Genomic DNA, 14,690 nt, shown 5'->3' on the forward strand with positions numbered 1-14,690 from the left:
CTGAAAGAGATACGAGCACAGTCTACTCTCGTATCAGCATCAAGATCCCTCTTTTGTTTGTTACAGATCTCTTCCTCCTTTCTGAACTATCGTTAATTTTAAGCTTGAGTAATGTATTTAGCAGACTGGTAGTGAATTTGACTTGTCCTTACTGGTACTCTTTCCTTTTCAGGGCCATGTACCACGGGTTGGGTTGTTTTAATTTCGTGCAAAGCTATACGAGACAGCTATCTCTAATTTAGAAGTGAAAAACGAGAGGGAACTAGCCATCACCATTTACCTTCAGCTCTTGGGTTATTCTTTTACTAATGAATATTGGGACTGACATTTGAAAGGGCGAGCATGTTTGGTGGGATGTGAATTTGAGCCTGTGACCCACAAACTGCGGGTCGAGCACCCTAACCGCATGGCCATGCCAAACTCTGACGAAGAGGTCTAAGGTAATATTATAAATACACAAAATTTATAATTACCTGTTTGTCGTCCCAAACATTAGACTAACTGAACTTTTTTAACTATTCAACTGATGACCACTAAAAACTACCTCTTAAACTGGATACTTACACACAGACATTACAAAATTAAACCATATGTAAAACTGAAATGAAGAAGGTAATATTAAGTATTCTTTAAAAGTTTAATTTTCCATTACAAAAGTACGAAAAATTAGCTATTGCCAAATACAGAAAAATAGAAACAAAGTGTGACAACTAGGAACTTTGGAAGACCAATTTCAAATTACCTGTTATTGATCATAAGTTTTACCAAACAAAGGTTCATATCATCCTACCTTTCACTTAAATAAAAGTTAATAAACAATATAACTATCTTTTAATGAGATATTTGCTAAAATAAACAACGTTAATTTTTATTTCCAAGGTGAAGCCAATAAAATCTGTTTGGCACACATTAAAAGCACCAACAATTTAAAAATTTGGTTATTTTTTAAAGTATTCGATTGTTGCATCATTTCAGAAAAACATAGGGTTTACACTGACCAACCCTCTAGCCAATTAGACTTCTTGATTATCACAGAGATAAAATTACCACAGATGTTTTACCACTACCGTTACGTTATTTTCTGATGACTATTATGATATTATGTATCCGCGTTTTAGATGTCATGACGTGTTTTTACGACTGCATATCTGTGGTTGAGATGGATTCCTCGCATTGTTGATATCAGGAATTCAAAAGATACACCATCAGCAGTGCTTCTCTCACCCTCTGGACCCCACGCATGAAACAAACTGCTGGTCAGGATTTTTCTCATTCTTAGACGACGGATAAAGGTAAACAATTAATTTCGTTACACCACCTACTGAGTGTAAAGAAGTTCACAAGATCTAGTAGGATATAATAACAAAGATGTATACAAGTTATGAAATAAGACGAGTAAAAAGCGATATTATAAACAAAACAAAAACTGTATCTAAACTATAAGACACAGATAGCCTAGTTAGATAGCCATAGAACACCAAACCAACCAACTAAACTATAATAAAACAGCAGCACCAGATTCGAGAGAAGCAATGTTCGTTAGAGTGGTTAGTAAGGTGCTAATAGCATAGATAGTCAAGTAACAATGGACTAAGAAATATTCGAGATTTTCATACATAAAAAGGAGCGTTGTCAATACAACGGCCCTCCTTCAAATGATTAAAGAAATCCGGTAGACTGTTGTCAGTTTCTTTCCTCGAAGGATTGGAAATGAAGCGGTGACGAAAAGGTGACAATTTTGGATGGTATAAGCTCAAAAACGTCCAGGAAACCAGAAATATAAAGAATATTATATTGAATAAAAATACAAAAGCTAAATTTTCTTGTTTTTTATTTTATTTTATTTTAAACAATGAAAGGTTAAGTCGAACAATTACTATCATTAGGGCTAGCATCTACAGCGTTGATAACTGTGTCACCAAGTCTAATCGGCTGCATCTAATAGTAAGGATTTTATCTTTCATTGTGCCTATAACATGGTTCTATTTTTTTTTTTACTTTTAATATAGTAAACTAATGTGTCTGAAAATAAATTAATATGAATAATACTTTGTGTCTTTGCAGTCTGATTTATAAAAATACTTAGTTGTGTAGCTTTTGCCAACTACAGGTAGACACATTTGTACGCACCTGTCCGACGTGGTAATGAACGATACGAATAAAAAATATAATTAGGTGTACTAACAATAAAGCACATACAAAGAATTAAATTCTGATTTTAATAATAATTACAATTTTGGAATATGTTACGATATGGATTAATTATCCCTTTCTAGAACACTGCTATGAATGTTTGAAATACAGTAAGATTATGAAGGAAGGGTAAATCCTTCCAAAAAGGGATCGGCATGGCCAGGTGGATTAAATAGTTCGAGTCGTAATCTTAGGGTCGCGGGTTCAAATCACCGTCATACCAAACATGCTAGCCATTTCAGCCGTGGGGCGCGTTATAATGTTATGATCAATCCCACTATTTGTTGGTAAAAGAGTAGCTCAAGAGTTGGCGGTTGGTGCTGATGACTAGCTGCCTTCCCTCAAGTCTTACACTGCTAAATTAGGGACGACTAGCTCAGATAGCCCTCGAGTAGTTTTGTGCGAAATTCAAAAACAAACAAACCATCCAAAAACTTCCCACAGTTTACCCGTTTCGAGTTTCAGACAGGTCACGACACACGCTCTTAGTTATTTCATTTTGTTATTACGTCTAAAAAAAAGTTTGCTACTATATAGGAGAGTTAGTTTGTTTGTAATTACGCAACAAACTTCACAATAGGTTATCCGTACTCTGTCCACCGTGGGTATCGAAACCCAGTCTCTAGCGTTGTTAATGTGCAGATATGCCGATGTGCGACTGGTTATAGGAGAGTAATCTATATGTAAACATGGAAGTGAAAGAGTTAAACTTTCTTTGAAATAACCCAATAATTCTGCGCACAGAAAACGTGCACGACTTTTGAGCTGGAAAAAATTGTTAGGAATGTCATTACTCTAAAACTTATTATAACTGCAGATTATAATCTTTTGTAAAATTTCCTTAATACAAGAATACTAATATTGAGCGTTACAGTATAAAAAAAATTAGAAATATGACAATTGCATATCTTGAGTACATTAAAAACGTTTTAAGTGCTTGCATAACACCTACAACGATTGAAGAATGCAAGGGGTTGGGGATATGCTAATGTTTATAACACCTGAAGATTACAGCTGTAACAGTGAAATAAAACGTCGTAAAAAATTAGTTACAGTGGATTCACCACAATGTATTTAATCATGTGAACAAACATAACGAAACTATCAGCAGTGGCTGACAGCTACTAAAAAATAAACCGCTGTTCTGTGATATCTTTTCTAACGTTAAGAGAAACTTTTGCGAAATTAATACACGCCTCTTTGTTCTCAGGAACAACTCTTACGTCTTGCAATGATCTTTATGTCTGCAAACGTATACCGCTATAGAACGGATTTCCATATCCATGGTGGGCAAAGCACGGATAGCCCTTTGTGTAGCTTTGTGCTTAATAACAAACAATAACTGAGAGACACACACAGTAATGGAAACATGCGATACAGATACAAGATTCACAGAACTCGTAAGCGAAAATAAAAACAGTAGAATGATGGATTTATTGATGGTACAAAACATTATAACATGAAACATGCAAGACAACAAGTTGTACACGTTACTATACAAATATTTTGTGCTTAGTCCTTACATGAAATGTTTTCATGTGTCAATTAAAGCATAATATTGTGAAACATTGTACTAAACGTTCTACACCCCTTTCCCACAATTCAGCCAATTTGTTTGGTCACCTTTTGATCTTCTCATATTTTATTTAAGCCCAAACAGCTTAAAAAATATTTATGACCGAGGCAAGCCAAGTTAAGTCATGGTTATGAGTTTTCCACTGACCTCTTTACAGTTTCATCAAATTTGCTATATGCATGGGTTAACTAATTTTGGTGAAAGATAAACAGTTTTCCTGAGGGAATAGTATTATCTGTCTTTACGTTTTTAGGCAGTCAAAGTACCATCAATTCTATGTAGATCACCGACACGTCGGTTGAGTTACAGCACCAAACTTTTATTGATTGTTTGACTGTAGATGTTGTAACATTTACTATACTATTTTCCTACTCCGTCGTCGAACACACTGTCGTTAATTTTTGCCGAACAATATGAACTTAGGTTCATCTGGAAAGTTTGGTTTGAATTTCGCGCAAAGCTATGCGAGGGCTGTCTGGGCTAGCCGTTCATAATGTAGTAGTGTAAGACTAGAGGGAAGGCAGCTAGTCATCACCACCCACCGCCTACTCGTGGGATACTCTTTTGCCAACGAATACTGGGATTGACCGTCACATTATAACACCCCCAGGGTTAAAAGGGATAGCATGTTTGGAGTGACGGGAATTCGAACCTGCGACCCTCAAATTATGAGTCGAGTGACTTAACCACCTGGCTATGCCGGGCCTCCTCATCTGGATAGATTGGTTTGTTTTGAATTTCGCGCAAAGCTACACGAGGGCTATCTGCGCTCACTTGGAAAGTGCACACATCTTTTACTTCGGTCATTCTGTTCTTCGTCCGAAGTCAGTTTTAAACTTTTCAATTACAGAGATTACTTTGTGCTAATGTGTATCATATTGTCATACAAATAATATTTCCACCTGTCCTCCGCTGGTACAGCGGCAAGTCTACGGATTTACAACGCTAAAATCAGGGGTTCGATTCCCCTCGGTGGATTCAGCAGATAGCCCGATGTGGCTTTGCTATAAGAAAACATACATAATATTCCCACAACTGTTAACGTCAGGGTCACTAGGCTAGATCTGTATCCTACCGTTGTTTACATCCTAACGAACGTACTCCGAAATAATTAATGTCACTTTAGGAAAGCTAATATTTTCTTCCTCGATCTCTCCTATTGTTACTAATACCACACTCTGAGATTTGTATAAAGCTCCTACTGAATTTTCGAATATTAGTGCTTTTTTTTTGCGTGAATTGTTCTTGACAAGCCAAAACTTTGATTTTTGCAAGCTTGTCACATAAGGTACTTCAATCCTGGCAGCCATGACTGGATTTGTATTACTACGTGGGCATGGTATGACTGTCTCTCCTTTTAAACGCATATAATGGTGCGACACTTTGTGTTCGTGATTAAATAAGTTACACTAGAATAAACTACATCACAAAATTTAATGTAAACCGCTATAAAGTATTTCCAATACATTTTATAAAATATTACGGCTCGCATCGTGTTGTTTGTTGGATTTAAAGCAAAACTACTCAAGGGTTATATCTGCGTTACTCGTTACCGATATTGAAGCGACAAAACAACTCTTGGGCTACTTGAGTCGAACAGTGGGATTTGTTTGTTTGAATTTCGCGCAAAGCTACACAAGGGCTATATGCGCTAGCCGTCCCTAATTTAGAAGTGTAAGAATAGAGGGAAGGCAGCTAGTCATCACCACCCACCGCCAACTCTTGGGCTACTCTTTCACCAACGAATAGTGGGATTGATAGCAACATTATAACGTCCCCACGGCTGAAATGGCGAGCATGTTTGGTGCGACAGGTATTCGAACCCACGACCCTCAGATTACGATTCGAACGCATTAACCCACCTGGCCAGGCCGGGCCTCCTAAGAGTAGTGATGAACACTTAGAACATTAATATTGGCTAAAAAGTGAAAAATTCACTGTATATTAAAAATTTTGATATTTTTAGATATTATAGTTAAGTAACGTGTCAGTGCTATGAATTGTTGTTGTTGAATATAATGCAAAGATATGAAGTTTCATATAATTGGTGCGAGATGTTAGATTAGTACACAAACACACACAACCATAAATTTAATTTTTAATCCATAAACAAAACATTAAAATTAAAAAACATGCGCTGCATATTCAAAAAAAAAATATGCGGCGTATTTTGTTTATGGCTTAAAAATTTATGTTTATAATAGAATTAATCAGAGGTTGGAATTTGCGGTTTTTAACGCAGTCCTTCCTCGTGATTTTGTTTATTCATTTATCTTCACTTGGATGCAATTATTTAATTTCACTAAATATATAAATATTATACATATATGTCACTTTCATTATATTTCCAGGAAGTTTTGAAACCATGTACAATAAGCTTTCCATTATTATAATCCCGAAAAGTTGTTTATCAAACAAAAAAATACATTAAAATATCAATACATGGAATAGTGATATGAAAACTGCACGATGAATTAATATTGAAGTTTTGTAAATGCGTAAAAGAATTATCAACCTGAACGTTATTCGATAACGTTAATAACGTTTTTTAAAGGTTTTTGAGAAAAGTATTTACCAAGTTCTTTCACTTAAGCACGTGTTTAAAACTTAAGTTTTAAAACTTCTTTTTATATTATGTTTAAAGTACGAACCAAGAGAACACAACCTCAAATGAAGATACTTTAAAACGTTTCTTTGAATTTTGGTCCAGTTATAAAAGTACCAACGTACTTGTATCGCTATTGTTCAGTGGTTGAACGTCGAGTAAAATGAAATTAACTGCAAGTTGGATTTTCATTTCTTAACTATGCATTCTTTTGTGATTATAAGATAGAAAACAACTAATTATGTTTAAGTGTAATAGTATACGCACTAACCTTATAATGTACATTAGGATATGGAAGAATTATATGAAATTTTAACTTAGAACAAAGATAACTGTTGTTAAAGGGCGCAGTGTCTACTGTTGTGAGTTTATCGATCGTTCAGTCATCTTTGACGCTCTGTTTATCAATAAGAGAAGCTGTACATTTCTGAAGAAGGCGCTTAAAACCAGTTCAGATACTTAGTATTTTCAACCTGAATGACACTTTTCGAAACACATGGATTAAACGATTAGGTTAAAGGCCACCTAATTGTTCAGGTAAAGCTATCTCTAATTTAGAAGTGTTGACTAACTGTACCCAATAGCTACATGACTATATCCTTAATCGAATATTAGAGATGACAGTCGTGGTTATAACACCCATGTAACTAAAAGTACAGAATGAGTTCAGTGACCTATTACGGTAACCACTAACTCATATTTGTTTGTTTTTGAAATTCGCGCAAAGCTACACGAGGGCTATTTTGCATTGTAAGACTAGAGGAAAGGCAGCTAGTCATCACCACCCACCGCCAACTCTTGGGCTACTCTTTGGCCAACAAATAGTATGATTAATCGTTACATTATAATACCCTTACGAATGAAAGGAAGAGCATGTTTGATGTGACGAAGATTCGAACCCGCGATCCTCAGATTACGAGTCGAGTGTCTTAACCACCTGGCTGGCTATGCCGGGCCTTATCTGGAAAGATTGGTTTGTTTTGAATTTCGCGCAAAGCTATACGAGGGCTATCAAATTCAATCTAATAGCTTCAAATAAACGGAAAATTGTGACAGACCAAACTGGAGATCTGAAACATTTGTATTTATTTATACAGTGTTCTAAAGTTGTAAACATGTTTCAAACATGCTTTTATAAAATAGAGTTAGTGAGCACTATCTGACCAGCCGAGCAATCGGTTAATAATTTTTAATAATTGTGCACTTGTGTTTAAAGTTGTTTTTTTTTTTTCACTTTTATACATACTCTAATTCACGAATTCAAAGGACAAAAATCAATAATATTAAATCAGCAAATAATTCTTCAGTGCTGTTTTATACGTTGCTGGTATATATATGTATAATGTGTTAGCCTTCCTTGGTCAATGCCTCAGAAAAGTTTATTGACTTAGGCGCAAAGCTTTTCGAGGGCTATTTGCGCTAGACATCCGCAATTTTTAAAATACCTACACTCTAAAGGGAAGGCAACTAGTGAATGTCACCCATCGCTAGATCGTGGACAACTTTAATCAAATGATAAAATTGACCGCTGCCATTCTTATGATACATACATAGCCCCAAAGTGTGAAAAACGATCTTTTTCTGAGGGGGTGAATGTTTGCTATAAAGGAATCTGATTTCCATATTGTTTAAAAGCGTTTTTTGATAACTGATATACAAAACGGATAAACAAGAGGAAATCCTCAGTACTGCGGCACTTTTAGGCAGACCTCCCCCTTTATTATCTACACTTGTGTGCTCCGACAAAACCAGGCATGCGTGTTCGATTTTATGATTCGTCAGGATCTCGACTACCCTACCCTCAAACTGAAATTATTTTGAGGCAGAATTAGAGTAAATTAATTTATAAGACCTTTCACATGGTCAAATATATCAATCGAAAGGGTTTGACTTCCCGAGTCCAAAACTGTAATTTGATGTTAAATGAGTTAAGAAATGACAGAACTGCAAGTTAAAAGTTTGTTCTTAAAATACTCAGAACTATTCTACGGGCCACGTAACGTGGTTAGAAACCGTTATGCCACGCCTAAAAATATTGCCGACAATTCAGGTACAATCGATACGCTGTTTGTAGTGTCTGTGGGCTTTGTTGGAGCTTGCACGTATTTTGATTAGGTTGCTATTAAATAGAGAATATTTTGTGTCTAATTGCCTTTATTTTCGAATCGTTGTTTGGAAAGCAACATTAATAACAAAGTAAAACAGAAAGAACTATAAGATAGCAATTATGCTAGTCTTAACATTTATTCATTTACGTACGTTGTGTTCATTTTATTTCACGGTTGCTGAACAACCCGGCACAAAAAAAGACTAGAAAATCGTTTTCATTCTTTTCAATAGCTTACCCATCAAATATCATATCATACACTATGTGAACTAAGTGTCTGTGTTCCATTTCGAGGACTTGCCAATTCACCAGAAATATTATCAATGGTTGTCACAGTGTAACTTAAAACACCTTCAGCTCTGAATTCTGATCTTATGAAACTGGTCTTGGATCATTTGAAACCCAGTAACGAAATTATTCATGCCATGTTGTGCACAGTACCACAATATTCTTGCGCCGCACAGCCTATACCACGCTATTATAGGTGAATCACTCTGTTATACTATGTTTACACTGGGAAGACAACTTATTTCACTGGTAACCCACATATCATACAGTCCATCTTCAGGTAGTTACTTCTGTTTGTATAATACCGCCTGTTTTAACTTCTATCCACTCAATGTTAGTAACCTCTGACATTCTTCAGAGAACTGTGGAAAGGTCAGTGTCGCAATACCTGCTTTAATCTTTTTCTTTCACGATAAATTTCTAGGTTGCAACCTGCTGGAGTGTGTTAGGTTATATTAACAGTTAGAACATTCCTTATCTGACTCCACAGTCGACTTCTGCGTTTTGTATTATAGCGGGCCGATAGCATTTAAAAATAACATTCAATTTTCAAATAATCCCCTATAAAATAACCTGCAGGTTGGGAAATACCAAGTCCAGTAGCATCTTCCACTGTTTTAGGCAGTCATTTATTTTTCTACAATCCAACAAAGCTTTGTTACAATTGGTAAAGTCTTTTCGTCTTTGCATCTAACACGTGGGATAAGTTTTTCTCCAAGAGTGAAAATACTTCCATCTGTGCTTCAAATGATATAGCAGCCAGATGAGTACATTTAAGTACATAAAACATTTGGCATAACTCATGGGCCTGGTAATTAGTATTAAATCTTCAGGTGTACCTTTGGGGAGGGGCTCTGAGCGAATAGTGTTTGGAATCATTTTGCTGTTTATGATATTTAGTACAAGTGAATGAGAACCTTCTTCAGCAGGAGTTTATTTGTTCGTTTTTGAATTTTGCGGAAAACTACTGAGGGCTACCTGTGCTAGCCGTCACTAATTTAGCAGTGTAAAACTCGAGGGATGGCAGCTAATCATCACCACCCACCGTCAACTTTTAGGCTACTCTTTCACCAATGAATAGCTGGGTTAACAGTCACATCTATTACAAAGCCCCTACGGTTGAAAGGACAAGCATGTTTAGTGTGAGGGGGATTCGAACAAGTGGCCTTCAGATTGCAAGTTGAGTGCCCTAACCACCTGGCCATGCTAGGACCAGCAGGAATTTTCTTCTCTCTTTGAGAATACCTTCTTAGTTCATCATTACGTAGTCCTGATATCATCTTCTTCATTTAGATCCACATTTCATGTGACATACGATATATTTATATTTCTTCGACATGACCGAATAATTTACCAGTAACATTACTTTAGCGTAAGCTTTACATATAAAAAAAACACATCAAAAACTCATTAAATAATGTGAGAAAAACAAAATTACGTAAAGCTTCATAATTACAAAAATGTTTTTATCTAACGGAATTGTAATTGCGGTCGTGAGTCAAATTCTACTAAGGTGCGATTTCACTGGCTGATACGGCATAAGGTTTAATTAAGTGTTAATTTGTTCAATAGTTATCTTCTGCATGTAACAGAGTTGTATTACAAAACACTCTTAACATATCGAAATTTGAAACAATATGAATACTGATATTTTAGCATAAACGTACGATCTATTGTGCAGCTTTGTGTTTAATAATAAACAATATATTTTTACAAGTTAGCCAACGCCATCTTTAAACAACGTTATATTTTAATAAATATGAGTGAGTAGAAATCAAGTAATTAACATTTCACATTTCATATTTGTACATAATTAAAAGCTGTTTACTAAAGCCGCCAATGACTGCCACTTAAGAACACCCTATATAGTCTATACGTTACTTGTTTCGACGCCTTCTACGTCTTCTTAAGGAGTTGTTTACAAATTTTTCAACATTTATACTTTCTGCATGTCATGAGGTATTACATTTCAAAGTTATACTTACATAAATCACTGGCCAGTCTTTACAATATGTCATGCCACATATCAATTTTACCACATCTTACGTGATGAACAACATATCGAATACTTGTTTTAAGACGGCGCTGAAATAAAATCTTTAAAAAATGCTGAAAATAATATTGTATTTTGAATTTCGCGCAAAGCTACAGGAGGGCTATCTGCGCTAGCCGTCCCTAATTTAGCAGTGCAAGGCTAGAGGAAAAGCAGCTAGTCACCACCACTCACCGCCAACTCTTTGGCTACTCTTTTATCAATGAATAGTGGTACTGACCGTCACATTATAATGCCCTCATGAGTGAAAGGACAAGCATGTTTAGTGTGACGGGGATACGAACCCGCAACCTACAGATTACGAGTCGAGCGCCTTAACTACCTGGTCATGCCGGACCAAAGAAAATAAGAAAATTAACCTTAATTTGAGCAAATTCCTCAAATGAGCTCACGAGATGGATAGACATGGAAACATCCGCTTCTCATATACCAAAGTTAATTTTACATTCTGGCATGCAGTATAAACAGTAGCTGTTAAAATTATGAAAATCGATGTTGTAATATATCAAACTGAAGAAAATCGTAACACTTAATAAACGCAACATTACACCATACACATTTTTGTTCAACTCCAGTAAATCTCCCGCTGTGAGTTGTCACTGTACTTAACTGTAACAGATGTTATAAAGCGTATACGCCATTTTCAATCTGTACGAAAACAGATACACAACGAAGTCTGTATCTTGTGAAAACAAGTGCTAGTTGCTCTCTTCTTTCCCTCTTTGCTGACAAGATGTCATTTGTAAAATAATGTCACATAACAGACAAGGTAGATAAAAAAAAAGCTACATATACACAGAGACGGACTAATGTTGATAACTAATTCTGTTTTTAAAAGGTAAACAAAGACAAACGTATATAAAGATACACAGAGAAGCTAATAACTTAGCAAATACAAAAAAATATAGCGGTTAAAAAGAGCAAACAGTTGTATATGGAGATATATATAATAGACATAAGGATATAGGATTATTAACAAAAACAGTTTTAAATCGGTAGATACAAGATGTACATGACTGCCAAATGAACAATTATTTATTCTGCTCGTTGTAATAAGACTTTTAATCCAAGGTTAATTCTCTTGACCCAAACGTGGCTTAATGATTATTGTACTGGAATGTATATTTGATGGTCCACGGTTTGTGTTCCACTATCATAAGATCGGGCGATGGGTGAGTTATAAGTGACGGTTAAGTCCCTATCGATTAGAGTTGCCCAAAAGTTGGCGGCTGACGCTCTTGACTTCCTTCAAATACAAAAAGTTCAAAATTAGAAGCGGCTAAAGCAGGTATCCTTGTAAAGTTTTGCGTGAATATCCGAAACACACACACACAAAACTAACCCTTTTATCCTAGGTACGTCAATAATGACAAACTCTAAATTGGCGATAAACCAACAATGTTCATGTCTTTCAAAACAGAACCTACACGATCCGTAGCCATGAAAACAAACATTAAACATACTTGTTTCTCCGCATGAATAAAAGAAAAACAAAAACAGACAACACTAGCCTACATATCTACAAACTAACAATTTAATCCTACTCGTTCCAAGCGTTATTTATTGGTTGACGTCGCAGTATGTCTGATCTTATAAAATATTACATTATCTTGTCTCCTGAGCATCGTGAGCTGTATACTCTTTTAAACAGCAGACATTTTATGGAACATGTTCTTAGGGCGTTGAGGCTATTTAGTGCACAGCGCCATAAATGCTGAACCCATCTCGATCTAATTCAAGCTCACTGTAACTGGCTTCTGTAGTAAGACCCTAATGTAGAGTTCATTAGGTGAAATAAGTGATATATATTTCATAAAATATTCAGGCTATTATGCAACTCTAAAACAAAGTCATCGATCTGTTTAGCGTTCGAAAGAATAGTTGTAGCATTACTATTAACAATTTCATTTTCAGAGTTACACCGCCGAAAGCCGTTGCTGCTGATAGCATTCTTTTTAGAAGTGTAAGTTCAAAGTTTCTAGTTTACACTAAACTACGAACATAACGTGTAACAACTGTTTTGGATTCTTAAACTTCAGAAAGACAATTTAAAACCTACAAAAATTTGAGCATTTATTCCTGAATCAATCACCGTAACGCTCTATAAACATTAAAATGTCTCCGTACCGAGACATCTGATTGAACTATTAATTATAATTATTTAACTCTTCTACTACGTCCATCAAAAGATGGTGATACTATTTGAACTTTGTATTCATGGCAAAGTTACTAAGGCTGTTGACCGCTGTCTTTATCTTTGAACTACAAAGTAGGACAAGAAAGTCGGTCAGCAGACTCTTCGAACTACCTACTATTCACGCCAATGTTGACTGTTATTCTTATAACACACCCACAGCTTTAAATGTAGGGGAAGGGAATATTTTGTGGTACAGTGTAAATTCGAACCTTGTTCGCCAGCTATAGTATAAGTAGAATTTGCGCCAATGGAACTCCAATAAATCTAGTTTCGACATTTTCGTTATCGAAATTTCAAAATAACATACGTTCCAGGATATTTTAATAATTTAGTTAATTCCAAAAATTATTTTAACATATTTTACAATAAAAAAAACTATGGGCGATCACCTTTTGCCAGTTACATACAAACACAATGTGTGTGTACAAAAAATTTAATTCAGATTAATCTTACTTTAACGATAGTATCACAAAAGTATTTTTAGAATAAACAACGAGAAGCGACAAAAGGAGTATATTTTAAAAAGATAGAAAATACATTTTGAAAAATAAATACAGAACAAGTTCAATAAAATACATAATTTTTACTTGACAGGTTAATACACAAAACGTAAACAAAGTATCTCCTCTTTACATCCAATTATGGCATCCTGAGTAAATTACAGTCAAGTTGATCACTCAGAAAGAGGTGAAAAACAGTAGAATAAATACAACAAAGCATTGTGGCATAGAGAACTAATTAAGACACCAAGAAAAAATATTGTTCTTACATAAAACGTTCACTAACATCAACATAAATTGTTTATTTATAAGCCGTGACTGAATCACTGCTAACGTTTCCGAAACAGGATTAATTACGAGTATGTTATCGGAAGGTTTTATTTGTTTTTTTTTGGCTGGCTTAAGAAACATGTCATTAATGCGGTGTCCTACAGGAAATATGCCTTTACGTAAGGAGCTGTCAAAAATCAACCCTGTTTATCCTTGGAGGAGACATTTTGTTCAACATTTTGCTAATGGAAAAGAAACAACAGAAGAAACACTTGTACTATAATATGCTTATTTATTTGTTTAAGCACTTATGTATATTATGATATTGTAAAACATCTTTCTTGAAAGAACACAGAGGGAGTTGAAAATCTCAGCACACGAATTGTACTGTATACTGACGTTAACGAATGATATGCAGTACTATAAAGGATAAAAAAGAATAAACTTTTGGCATTTAAGAAAAATACAGAGCCCGTGCTCGCTTCACGAGAAATCTTTACAGATGTATCTCTTAAATACTTCACTCGATTTACTGTCACAAGTCGAACATAATACCGTGTAACGTTAAGGAAACCGCACAATGTCCCGATTTTTCATTGTTATACAATTGTTAAGAGTTTCGTCAGTGGATGATAAATATTAAAGCATGGGGCTCTCACAGTAAGTCAGAAACTTTGTATTGAAAACCCAAGTAAACGTCTGAAACATTTCTTTTTTATACTAGTACATAAATTAAAGCAAGGAAAATCGAATAATGTCAGAACGTAAATAGAAAATTTAAACCGATATTCACTTATCAATCATAGCTTCGATATCAAGCCCTGATATCTAGAGCAGTCGGTTGGTTGATTTAGTGTTTTATGGCACAAAGCAACTAGGCTATCTGCGCCAAACGTCCAGT

General features: G+C 35.3%; 1 protein-coding gene across 1 annotated transcript in view; it reads right to left on the bottom strand.

The window, feature by feature from the left end:
- Positions 1 to 14,690, bottom strand: part of LOC143256889 (serine/threonine-protein kinase mig-15-like) — a 103,406-nt gene that overhangs the window by 72,563 nt on the left and 16,153 nt on the right.

The sequence above is a fragment of the Tachypleus tridentatus genome, chromosome 7, assembly GCF_004210375.1.
Source record: "Tachypleus tridentatus isolate NWPU-2018 chromosome 7, ASM421037v1, whole genome shotgun sequence".
In the NCBI taxonomy this organism is placed as follows: Eukaryota; Metazoa; Arthropoda; class Merostomata; order Xiphosura; family Limulidae; genus Tachypleus; species Tachypleus tridentatus.